General features: G+C 37.4%; 2 protein-coding genes across 2 annotated transcripts in view; one reads left to right on the top strand and one right to left on the bottom strand.

Moving 5' to 3' along the window:
• Nucleotides 1-12,051, bottom strand: part of LOC140146508 (uncharacterized) — a 281,043-nt gene that overhangs the window by 210,174 nt on the left and 58,818 nt on the right. The gene's annotated exons all lie outside the window — the stretch shown is intronic.
• Nucleotides 971-12,051, top strand: part of LOC140146507 (uncharacterized) — a 37,142-nt gene continuing 26,061 nt past the window's right edge. The window contains exons 1-2 of the mRNA XM_072168379.1: nucleotides 971-1,477; nucleotides 10,042-10,121. The gene's annotated coding sequence lies outside the window, so the exon portion shown is untranslated. The remainder of the gene's footprint in view (nucleotides 1,478-10,041; nucleotides 10,122-12,051) is intronic.

Raw genomic sequence — 12,051 nt, forward strand, 5'->3', positions numbered from 1 at the left:
TCAACATTTCCATGGAACTTAATAGAATGCAACATTTTTACCATTCTTCCAAATTACCTGGTTTCCAGCAATCGTAAGACAATGGCAGTTATTTGAATTGAAATTAACTTTTGCTTTAATTCTGGAAAATCTAGTCATGTTGATTGGAAATCATCAGGCCATGAAATGTTTGAGTGCACCGCACTTTTACCTGAATCACGCGATGTTTGCCTCATAACGTTTCATGCAGAGTTGAGCTTAACTTTCAAAGCAAAAGTAAACTTAGTTTATGATAATTAAAATATCAATTAAAAACATGAAACGTAAGTAATATGAGTTTGTCATTCTCAGTATCCATACCATACATTGTTCTATCCCTTGCATACCTTATCATAACAAAATTGCTGTACACCGGACTGTACATAAGTGTCCAAAAAGTGATATTACAAGTCATGTTAAGTCAAGTTTAATGGTTAAAACACTACAGGTTTTGATCACTTCAGTTGCTTTGGGTAGTTTAGTAATCTATTTTTTTAAACCACATCAACAAGGAAACATATTTATTGCGAATGCTTTGAGGGTAAAAATGCATAATGGTATCATAAGATTATCTTGGTTAAGTATTGAAAAATACAGGAGAGTGGGTTAGCCATTTACCTTGTTAGGTTAACATTTCCTTTCAATTTATATCATTTTTTTTTTCGTTTCAAACTATTGGACTATTCATTATCATATTATGATTAGATTGGCTACGCCCCGAAAGTTTCAAGTTCATGATTTGTGACATTGGTATTCTATTGTCTGGATTTATTCACAGAATAATTACGTCATCATTATGAATAGCAACCTGTTGCTATCTACCTCAACACCCTATTATGTGCAAAAGTTAACTGCGCAACTAACAATGACTTTGGCTATTGTTATCCAAGTTGCTGTCCTTTTCTATGTTTTCTGATTCTATATAAATTGGTGTATTTTTCCAGATTTCATTTTGTAGGACTGCGTCTCATTGACTGAGTACATGCAAGAGGATTGGCATGAACACTTGATTTGGTCGGAGAGAGAGACACACAACCGAAGAGTCAACACAAATTTGACTCTGCTGATATTTTGTTAAGGAAGGGATACTTGAGAACAGAAAGGTATCTGATACCCACTATCATGACTATGATGCCCACCTAACTCAACTATATTGATGCTCGCCCTGAAGGGCTTGAGTGTCACAAGCCAAGGAACTGTGCAAACTTTAGTCCTGCAGGGAATTTCCAAGGAAGGGACTGGAATCGACCAGGTCGCAATTCTTGGAGAAAATTAAAGGTATCAGATACCCACTATGATGCCCAACTAACTCAACTATATTAATGCTCGCCCTTACGGGCTTCAGTGTCTGATTCGCAGCCAAGTGCGGAAAGGCGTCACAAGCCAATTCTAGTCCTGCAGAGATTTTCCAAGGAAGGGACACTTAGGACACTCAGATCACAATTTGTGGAGAAATAAGGTATGTTACTAAAATCAAACATTTGCTGCTAGTTTCTAACTTCTTCTTGTATTTTGCAATAATTTTATTCGAATCGTTGTACTCTAAGTATCCAATCATCGGACTATCATACCGTGCACGTACTCCAGCTGTTCCTACTTGTATAATTAGCTCTTTCTCAAGTAACATTCTTAATGATGGACTATAACAAAGAAATTGAAATGTTAAAATGACTTATTTTATACAGACTTGACATTTAATATGGACTATTTTTTCGCCAAATTCCACCACTGGTCTGGTAGGGGTCTGCATAAACCGCACGGACTAAATACTAATTGGGGTGTGTCGGGTGATGATGTAAAATAATTGTTTAACAGAAATAGTTTACATTATGGCGCTCATAATTTAGTGAATTAGCATAAAATTTAAGGAGATTGAATTTGATTTTTGTGGGGGTAAAATTTCTGAATTCGAGCAGCATTATTCTGATATTATCAAATTTATTGAGGTTTGAGGCGATATTTACTGAACCTAAATACCAATAAGTGTTCGTCAAACTGAGGTGCACTTGTAATCTACCAGTTTTGAAAGTGGGAGGAGCTTTAAAAAAATATGGCTCTGAAAAGTGGTACGAACTATGAAAGTCTGTTTGCTGATGTTCTAATACCATTTTGCAGGTCTGAATGGCCCCCTGGGACCAAATGTTATAAACTTACTGTACATAAAGAAAGAGCGTGAGTTCATTGGACAACAAGGAATCCGCACAGTTGTTTGGTACCGTAAGTTTATTACATTTGACGTCAGTGGGGTCATTCAAACTTTCTGAGTACGTACTACTTTTAAGAGCCCTGTTTTTAAGCTCCTCACATGTTCAAAAATTTGGTACTTTGCAAGTGTATTTCAGCTGTGATGAATGCCAATTGCTGACGAAGTTTAAGAAATATCACCTCAAACCCCTATAAATTTGATAATAACTGAACAATGTTGCATAAAGTCCGAAATTGTGTCCCCCACAAATTTCAAATTCAGCCTCCCTAAATCCGCCATTTTAGGCAAATTCGCTAAATTATGAGCATCATAATGTAAACATATGGAAAGCACATTATCTATGAAACAATTATTTTACACCATCTCCCGACACAACCGTATTAATATTAGCCCGTGCGGTTTATGCAGAATCCCTCCAGACCAGTCTTGGAATTTTGTGAAAAAATATTCCATATTAAATGTCAAGTCTGAATGTTAACATAAATATTGTTCCTTCAACACAATGATGATACTAAATCTATTAAATAATCATAAATATCTTGCCTATTACCGTGAATAATTTTACTACAATTATAAAGCTTTGCCTTTCGCCACACACTGGGTCATTTGTATTCAATGATAATGTAATTAATGCAATCAAAATAAATGTCAAAGTTGGCTTTAAACTAAAACCAAAAGCCATGACTTGTGTAGCAAAGTTTCAGTATTATACTTTATATAATTATACCATGCTAAATTGATTTTAATGGCAGTTTAATTTTTTTTAAAGGATGGTTTGTTTATTTATTTTAAAAACGGTTGCTCCATATGGAGACACACTTGGGTCGTGGTGGGATCAGGCTCAAACAAAATTCTCAAGCCAGGCTTTTTTGTCGGAGGTGTCCTATGTGTTGACCACTCAGAGGCCGTTTTCTAGATGTAGTATGTTGACGTTATTCTTTCATTCGTAGCCGTAAATCCTCACATTTCTAAATGATTAAATATACGGCCAATTGAATGTTTGATATAGTAAATCCTATGCTGTTGTAGCACTTAGAATATATTACTGTTTTTTAATCTTCTTAACTACAATGCTAGCCAAAAGTGCTAGGACACCTTTGATAGGGTAATGTAACTAAGCCCGTGCTTCCCCCGCTGAATGTTGACCCCATTTTTGTTTTGGTCGTGCGAGCCTTGTGGCATCCAACATTTATTGGTTCGGAAGGCGGATGGTTTAAGCTTGACACCCAAGAAACCTTCATTTCAGCAATATTTAAGGAAATAAGGCCATATTATAGTGTCTGTTTTCCATCAGTGTCCCCACACATTTTGATAAGGATTGTAGAACTTGATTTGAATTGACCTCAAACAATTGGTTTTGTAACATTCAAGTTATAGAATCAGGTACATGTAAAACCGTGGATATAAAACATAAAAACCTACTTGATTAGGTACTTAAAGCCATATTATAACATTTCTGTAAAAATAGATTAGTATTTATTTTCCATAAAATGTTAGCTTTTACTGTCAGATATGTCCCTTTTAGTTTTGAGCCGAACAAGTGAGGTAAAGCATAGAAAATTGGAATTTACTACTAGCGCCCATGCATATTACTCCCGCGGTTGTAATACGGTACGAACCTCGGGGTGTGTGTATGTGTATCCCGCACACCGTGTACTTACTGTGCAAACGTGTTCGACTAATATTTCCATCGTAATAATAAAGCGCCGCTTCCATCGTTTTATTCAAAATCTCGGATTTTGACAAAACTACAGCACCTAAAGTCTTGATTTTGCAGAGTATCTTTATTGACTAAAGTACATTACAATCGTATAAAAACCAGAATTCTCCTCAGCAAATGTTATAATATGGCTTTAAATAAAACAAATACAATAAGTATGTGGAAAATTGCATTAGCTGCAGAATGATACCAAACAAATCCGAATGATCGAGAAATTACTGATTGAATTAAGTTTGGTGTGATTTTAAAAGTTGCATTCACCTGAAGTCAGTGGCTGTCAGTGTGTGCCATCAACCGGTAACTGACCATCATGACCATGCTGACCGTAGACCCTCCCTCGGGTCCATGGAGAACGACTGGTAATGTAGATTATATAACATTAAATAACTCCGATACATGGACCCTCCCAATCTGTACGCAAGTTACCTTCCAGTCCCAGCATTTTGTGGGAATTCTCTTTTACCGATCTTGGGTCAGACGAGTTTTCTGCATATCACGTCCGTGGTCTCACTGTCTCGCCGTTTGTGTAAGCGGCTACTTAGTCTGACCAATCAATGTAGAGCTCAGCAAGCAAGGCGATATATAAAGTGGTTTTCATTGATATTCTACTGATCATAACCAACGCGCGCGCAAAATGACAATAGAACTGGGTCATGCATGTTATGTGCCTACCATATTTGAATTGACAATGGGGCGGGGCTATCATAATTGACGCAACAGTCACGTTTCATAGCTTGATAATTATTTTGAAAGGACTTCTCTATTCAAACTGTAACAGTCTCGGATTCGGAGAGCTATTAAAAAAAAAAAACATGTTGGGCAGTTAGATTAATTGAGTTTTCGTTGACACACAGTGCTCCAGGAGCATTATAACTTTGTTGTTGGCAGTTAGGGCTTAATGGTGTGTTGGCATTATTCTGTGGGGTGAAGGAGAAGGTGGACTTAGCTCTAATTATTTACCCAGAGATGGAACCGAGACTGTGGGACGGTCTATGCTGACCGCTGTCTTTTCAATCTGGAGGGTATTTTGTATGATCGATACCTATTCAACATATTCAAACCTATCATACAAAGTCAACCACATTGCACCTTATTGAATCGCATCAAATGTTATTCACTCATTAATTTCTCGGTCAATTCGATTTCTTTTAAAACAAGTGCGGTATTATGTCGCAAAGAACGAAATCTGTACACTTTCATCTTGATTTAATTGCTTTTAATTAACCCTAACACTGGACCCTGCTTTTTGGGATCGGAAGTCAAAAAAGATCCGAAAAAGTCAAGGAGAAGAAGAATTTTTTACTTGGCACCCCCGGGATTCGAACCTATGACCCCTCGCATGCCAACCGCACGATCACGGACCGGTAGCTACACGGGTTATTGCTGCCCGCCCAGCAATTCCGTGCTCATATAACACTTAGGCTGATTGCGTCATCGCAGACCCTGGGATTCATGCATGCGCCGAATTTTTCATCGTAAGATTTTGTAAGATTTTTGGGTGTTAGGGTTAATCATGCTCAACGTTATGTCCATCCAATAAAGTGGGCAATCTCATTATTGGATGTGTTTATATAAACCGTGTAATATAGTAATCGATTAGCGCAGTTATTGCTGGTTGGAAGGATGTCTGCAAATAAGGTTTGACAAGCCTATCCTATGTAAAAAAAAAGTGACCCACTTTATAATATGACATTTTGCCCGCTAAAGGTCACGAAAGGTCACACAGGGGTCAAAAAATGCTCCAATTTTGTTGACAGATATACCAAATTACTCGTCTGAACACAAGGATAACAAAAATGTATAGTTTGTACTATCTACGATCTATTGTTATGGAGTTATGGCACAAAAACCTCATTTTTGGGTAAAATGACACTTTTTTGGTTGTACAGGGATAAAAATTTCAACTTTCTCCGATTTTGGCAAATATAGTTTACAACATTCGAATATAGGTTAAGCGAAGGTTCAAACTGAAGCCATTCGTGGACAAGTGTTCACTATTATTGTATGAATTATTGCTTTAAACCTACTGTTGGGTGTACAAAGCAGAAGCAAAAATGGCGATTTGCTTATCCATACCCGGGGTTGGAGAATTTTGCAAAATAAAGGTCCAGTTGAAGCCATTTGGTGCATTATTTTTAATTCTGTATCTATAATAGAGAATTGATATGTTCACCAAGACATGTAGCACACAACACGTTATGGATTTAGTTAAAGTGGACCAGGCCCCTGGTCAAAAACGCGTGGGTTCACCTGGTCACCCCTCTTTCCGTTCAACAAAATTAAAATTTGACGTAAAATCGTACATCATAATGCTTTAATGGTTCAGTATGCATTGCTAGTAGAAACCGTAACTTAACACCATGGGCACTACTGCCTTTTTTACAGCACCCCTGATTAGTTCATTAAATGATATTATCATCTGAGTAAACAATCAAAATAGAACTTTTAAATCTCTAATATCCTTCAGCCGTAATGACTATATTGACGGTTGTTTGATGCCATGTAAATCTGAGTCATTTTAAAGAAAAGTTGAACAATGATGGCGCTATTTATCTAAAACCTTGTTTGCATCTTTACAAGGGGTAGATACTTGCAAAATGGTTTTAGAACATCAGCAAACAGACTAACAAATGACAAAGGAATTTTCAAAAAACTTTTCATTATGAAATGTAAGGTATAACTCATACGCTAATTTAAATTTAAATTATATGTAAATAGCGCCCTCAATTTGCACACAAATATACAGTTTATAGAATTAAAAATTACCATAAAAAGCAGAAAAAGATGAATAATTTGATATAGAAACGAAAATCTATGTAAAAAGTTGCTACAAAATATATGTGTATACAGATGATTAGTGTGACAGGTTTTGGTATTATTCAGGCCTAGAATTGAACATTATAATAATGTTTTGTTAGAAAAATTAATAAATGGTTACATCAAACAACCGTGGATTGGCTCAATACATGATATAGCCCTCTTTATAACCAATTCTCGCGTTTCACAATACGATGCGCCGCCAGCGGTTGCTTTTGGCAGTCAAATTTTTGACTCCAGAGTCGACATCGCCGTTCTAGCTGGTATCGAATTTTCACGCGAGTGTGATACTAAATATGTTGAAAACAGCTCCACGAAGGAGTCCCTGTGATCAATAGATAGAAAATGGATCTACTATAGTTGTAAATTGCTTTTTAGTGTGTGCATTCGCATGTAACATCATTATAATGACATTTAAACCCACAATGATACATGTTCCTGTATTGTATTCGTATTACGCGGGCTTTGGATGTCCACTCATTTTCCCATGATGCACTGCGTATTTTGGCCTCGACCCAGCGACCGCTGGAGGCACATCATATTGTGAAACGCGAGATTTAAAATAGTTCTTTGAGGCCGATAAATCGGCTGATAGTGCTTTCAATTCAAAATAATTATACCTTGACTTAAAGGAATAGCCACGTTTGCACAGTATTTGTATTGAAATTATTAAAATTTTATATTCTCTTTATATTTTTGATATTTTAACAGTCCTTGAAGTAAACTTTATAAATCTAATGATACGTACTGACCAAAAGTTGTAATTTGCCGGTTCCTTGGACCGAGTTTTTGTCGCGGAAATTGCTAATACAAAATTGTTGCACTTTGTCCAGGTTAGGTCATTTTACGGTAAAGGTCATCGAGACGATTGGGAAATCCCCCTGGCTCGGTGGCCCCAGTACACACCTGGTCATATCCTGTGCTGTACGTCAAATATTTTCAGCGAGGTTGAAGACTAAACATTGTTTTTCCGGTGTCTCTTTCGTCATTAAAATCGTACTTTCAGTTATATTCATAAACTATTTTACCTCGAATTAATATCCATAAATTAAATGCTGTATTGTTTAGTGTTACTACTACTAGTTTAAAAGCTCTTCGGTTTATTTATGTAATCGCGATAACGAGTGGCACCTCCTCCAATACCTATGGTGGCACGCCAACAATGGTGGATCTAGACCCCCTATTGCAGGGGAGGGTGATTTGTGATCAAGATTGGGAATGCCCGAGGGGATCCCCTCGAGAGTCAAGAAAATGTATGCAAAAATCACCCATTGTATCAAGCATCTAATCACGTTTTTCTGAAGCGCTGTATTATCCTTGGGGTGGTGCACAAGGGGTGGGAGCTGCATGAATTTCAAGATGTCAAAATCTCCCAGTTGAAAAGTATCCGATCATGTTTGTCTGTACAATTTGGAATGTATCTGCCATGATCAAGCTTTTCCGTAGCGCAGTTTGACCCATCTTGTGAGTGCTCTACAGTGCCAGTGGAATCCGCTCCCCTGGGAGTAAAAATCCCGGAAGTTAAATCCCAAGCCTGGGTGAAATTTGACGGGAGAGGGGAAACGGGTGAAAACTATAAACTGACCTAGCAAACACAAAACCTTTTTAAAACGTTTTAAACAGGTTATATTTTGGGCTTTTGGTTTTGGTAAAAACGTTTTAATAAGATTAAATGTCGGGTCATGAAAACATTTTAAAACACGTTCTGTATGAGAACACACTACAAAAATATTTTTTAAATGTTTTCAAAATGTTTTTCTGCAAACATTTCTTGCCAAATATTTTGTCAACACTTATATAACGATATGTCAGAATGTTTGCAGAAAGTTATCAACAAATGTTTTTGAATGTTATGAAAACGTTTTGTACCCTTTATAAACCCTTTATATATTAACCCGATATTTAAAAGGTTTCTGGCAACCTTTTCTAACCGTTTGCTGGGGAGGGCCAAATGGTCGATGGCCCCTTTGTGCATGCCACCTCTGTTTGACAGGGGCAATTTGGTGCGCGCATAGCAAACCCCACGAATGAGCAGAAGCGGGAAATTGAGTGATAATCATTGCTCGTTTTTCATGTTTTTGCCGCCCTTTTTTGAAAAGGAAATGTGCCAATACAGAATAGTCCAAGACTTTGGGGGAAATGCCCCGATGATCATTCGTTTTGACAGGGGCAACTTGCGTGCACACACTTATTGATAGGGCAAATACCTCGCGTGCCACTTTTTTTTTTTTTTTCATTTTTTCTTTCTTTCTTGGATAGTTGCCAAGTGGATCTGTTTTAGGGATGTGGCCAAAATAAACGGTTTTCCAACGGACCTGTTTCCATACAAACGGACATCGCATGGACAATTTGGAGAAAATATGCGCTTTTATCCCATTTTTGATGCATACGAGGGGCAGTCAGTATGAAGTGAGAGTTGACTGGTAACCCCATGTATGAATTATTTTTATGGCATTTTTCTGTGATCACATAAACACTGTACCTTTGTCTTTCAAACAACACATATAAAATTTTTATCACACGCTTGATTACCTTGCAGCATTAGCATAAAATCAATTGGGACACTGCTAAATCACGCAAAAAGACGTGACTTTTAAATTACAGCAAACACTCATAACCAGAATGGAGTCAGTCAAGTGACTCTCAAAGTAGAGTAAACTAGCACTGACCCCCCCCCAAAGTTACGCCACCACTGGTCACTGCCAACAGTGGCGGATCAAGAGCCCTTATTGCAGTGTGGGGGTGGTTACGTCGTACTGGGGATGACCGAGGGGGATCCCATTGAGCGTCGAGAAAATGTTGCTGAAATGTATGTAAAAATCACAGCATCTAATCAAGTGTTTCTATACTTCTGTATTACCCTTTCAGTGGGGATTCCAAGGGCGGGCTTCCTCTGGAGTCGAATACATTTGGCTAAAATATGTGTCAAAATCTCCCATTTTAAAAGTAGACTATATCTGCACCATTTGGACAGTATCCATGGTATCTCTCATGATCAAGCTTTTCTGTGGCGCAGTATTACGCATCTTGAGGTTCTCCTCCAGGGGAGTCCCTTCCCTTGGGATTCGAACAAAAAAAAATAGCAAAAATGTATGTCAACAACTTGTGGAGCTAATAAGAGTAGTCTACTGTTACTGAAACCTTTAGATTCTAGACTAAAATTTTGGTCGCCACGAATTTAAATGTAGTAGAGAATCACACCATTGAGATTGTCAGAATGTCATTATTAATGTATTATGCATACACTAAGTTTCTTTGTGTTCTTATTTTTATATTCCAGTGAGCTTCATACGAGACCTGAAGTGAAATCAGAGCGGTATAACGGCAGTGTCCTGGCGAGTGCGAGAGGAGGGACATATGGTAAGTTGACGCATGTATTACTTATTTTGTGTGCTTAATTCTAAAGGTGTTCATTGTAGTGTTTTTTTTATCTCTGTTACAGCGCTAATGTTGCAAACATTTGTACACGCCTAGAATTGTGTGCCCCGTTTCTACTCTTGCTACAAATTTAAATCTGATGTATTGTTATAATATTAGCATGTGTAGTTTGTTATGGAGCTTATTTTAAGGGGTATTTCGTGATCTAACATTCTTGTTATATAGTATTTGTCAGTAGATATCCATAAAAAAAAAGCTTATTCCCAAAAAATCAGTTGATACGATTTTGCGTTTGCGAATTATGTGTATTACCACTGTGTTGTAATTTCGTGAGTCGATATTTTGCGAAGCCAATTAATCAGCAAGAATTGTTTCCGATGGTATAAAAATCTTAACCCTTTTTCTGAAAAGTGGGGGATAAGGCTGTTGATCACGAAATACCCCTTTAAAAGTGTATGCCATTCTCTGTAAATGAATATTGTGCCTCGTATGTTGTTTTTGATTTCGCGTTATACATTCATTTATACTATATATGTATTTCTTATTATCATTTAGTGTTTTTTTAAGTCGATTCTTGACATGCTCTCAGTATATTACCCTGCATGCTTTTCTTGTTCTGATTTCACCTTACTTATATTATTACTATGTATTTTTATCATATTATTAGTCCATTTATAAACTTCTCATTTTACAATAATTACCTAGGGGGGGGGGTGGCTACACACCCCAGCTAATATATATTCTAATGCTATCCGATTCTGATTTCTTCTTCTGGCAACAAAAACTAGATAATTTCAAAATGCAGGCTTCTCCTCCTACATGTTACAGCCTACAATTACGTAATTTGCACGTATGTATCGGCTATATCCAGTGCCCATAGGGTGCAAACAGAATTGGGGTCAAAGGTCATTAAGGGGGAATTTCCGGTATATAACCAAATACCTTCAAAATGCTTCTTCTGCCACATAATTACATGTATTATATAGTACAATGATGTCATTTGCATATCGACTATACCACACGCCCATAACTTGCACACCGAATTGGGGTCAAAGGTCATTAAGGGGGTAAAATCTTACAATTGAATTATCTGGACATCTGTAAGGGATATGGGGCTTAAACTCGGTGATAATCATGACCAGGGGAACATTTTGCCAGGGTCAGGTCAAAGGTAATGCCGAGGTCAAATGTTAGACATGCATTTCCTGGACATCTGTAAGGGGTACGTGGCTCAAACTTGGTGACAACAAACTTAATGATCTGGGGAACATTTTGGAACACGTTGCAGGGGTCAAGTCAAAGGTTATCTGGGGTCAAATTTTAAAATTTCATTTTCTGGATATATGTAAGGGGTGTGGGGCTGACAACAAATCTCATGATTAGGGGAACATTTTGTAGGGGTCAGGTCAAAGGTCATGCAGAGGTCAAATCTTAGAAATGTATCTTCTGGACATCTGTAAGTGGTACGGGCTCAAACTCGGTGACAACAAAATTGATGACCAGAGGAACATTGGAACATTTTGCAGGGGTCAGGTCAAAGGTCATCTGGGGTCAAGTCTTAAAATTGCATTTCTGGACATCTTTAAGGAGTATGGGACTCAAACTCGGTGACAACAAACCTCATAACCAGGGGAACATTTTTGGAACATTTTACAGGGGTCAGATACCTCCACAACACCAACACGCCCCAGCTAGGTTTGTGGTCTATGACCACCATTTGACACTGTCGTTTTATAAACTTGTGTTTTTTGCGCCAAGAGGCCGCACTCGACTCGTGTGCAATAGTGCATTTTTAAAAATGTATTATTATTATTATTATTGAATATAAATTCTTCTTCTTTTTCTTCTTCTTTTTTATTGTTGTTGTTGTTATTGTTCTTCTTCGTCTTCTTCTTATTTATTTATTTATTTA

Source organism: Amphiura filiformis, chromosome 2, assembly GCF_039555335.1.
Source record: "Amphiura filiformis chromosome 2, Afil_fr2py, whole genome shotgun sequence".
Classification (NCBI taxonomy): domain Eukaryota; kingdom Metazoa; phylum Echinodermata; class Ophiuroidea; order Amphilepidida; family Amphiuridae; genus Amphiura; species Amphiura filiformis.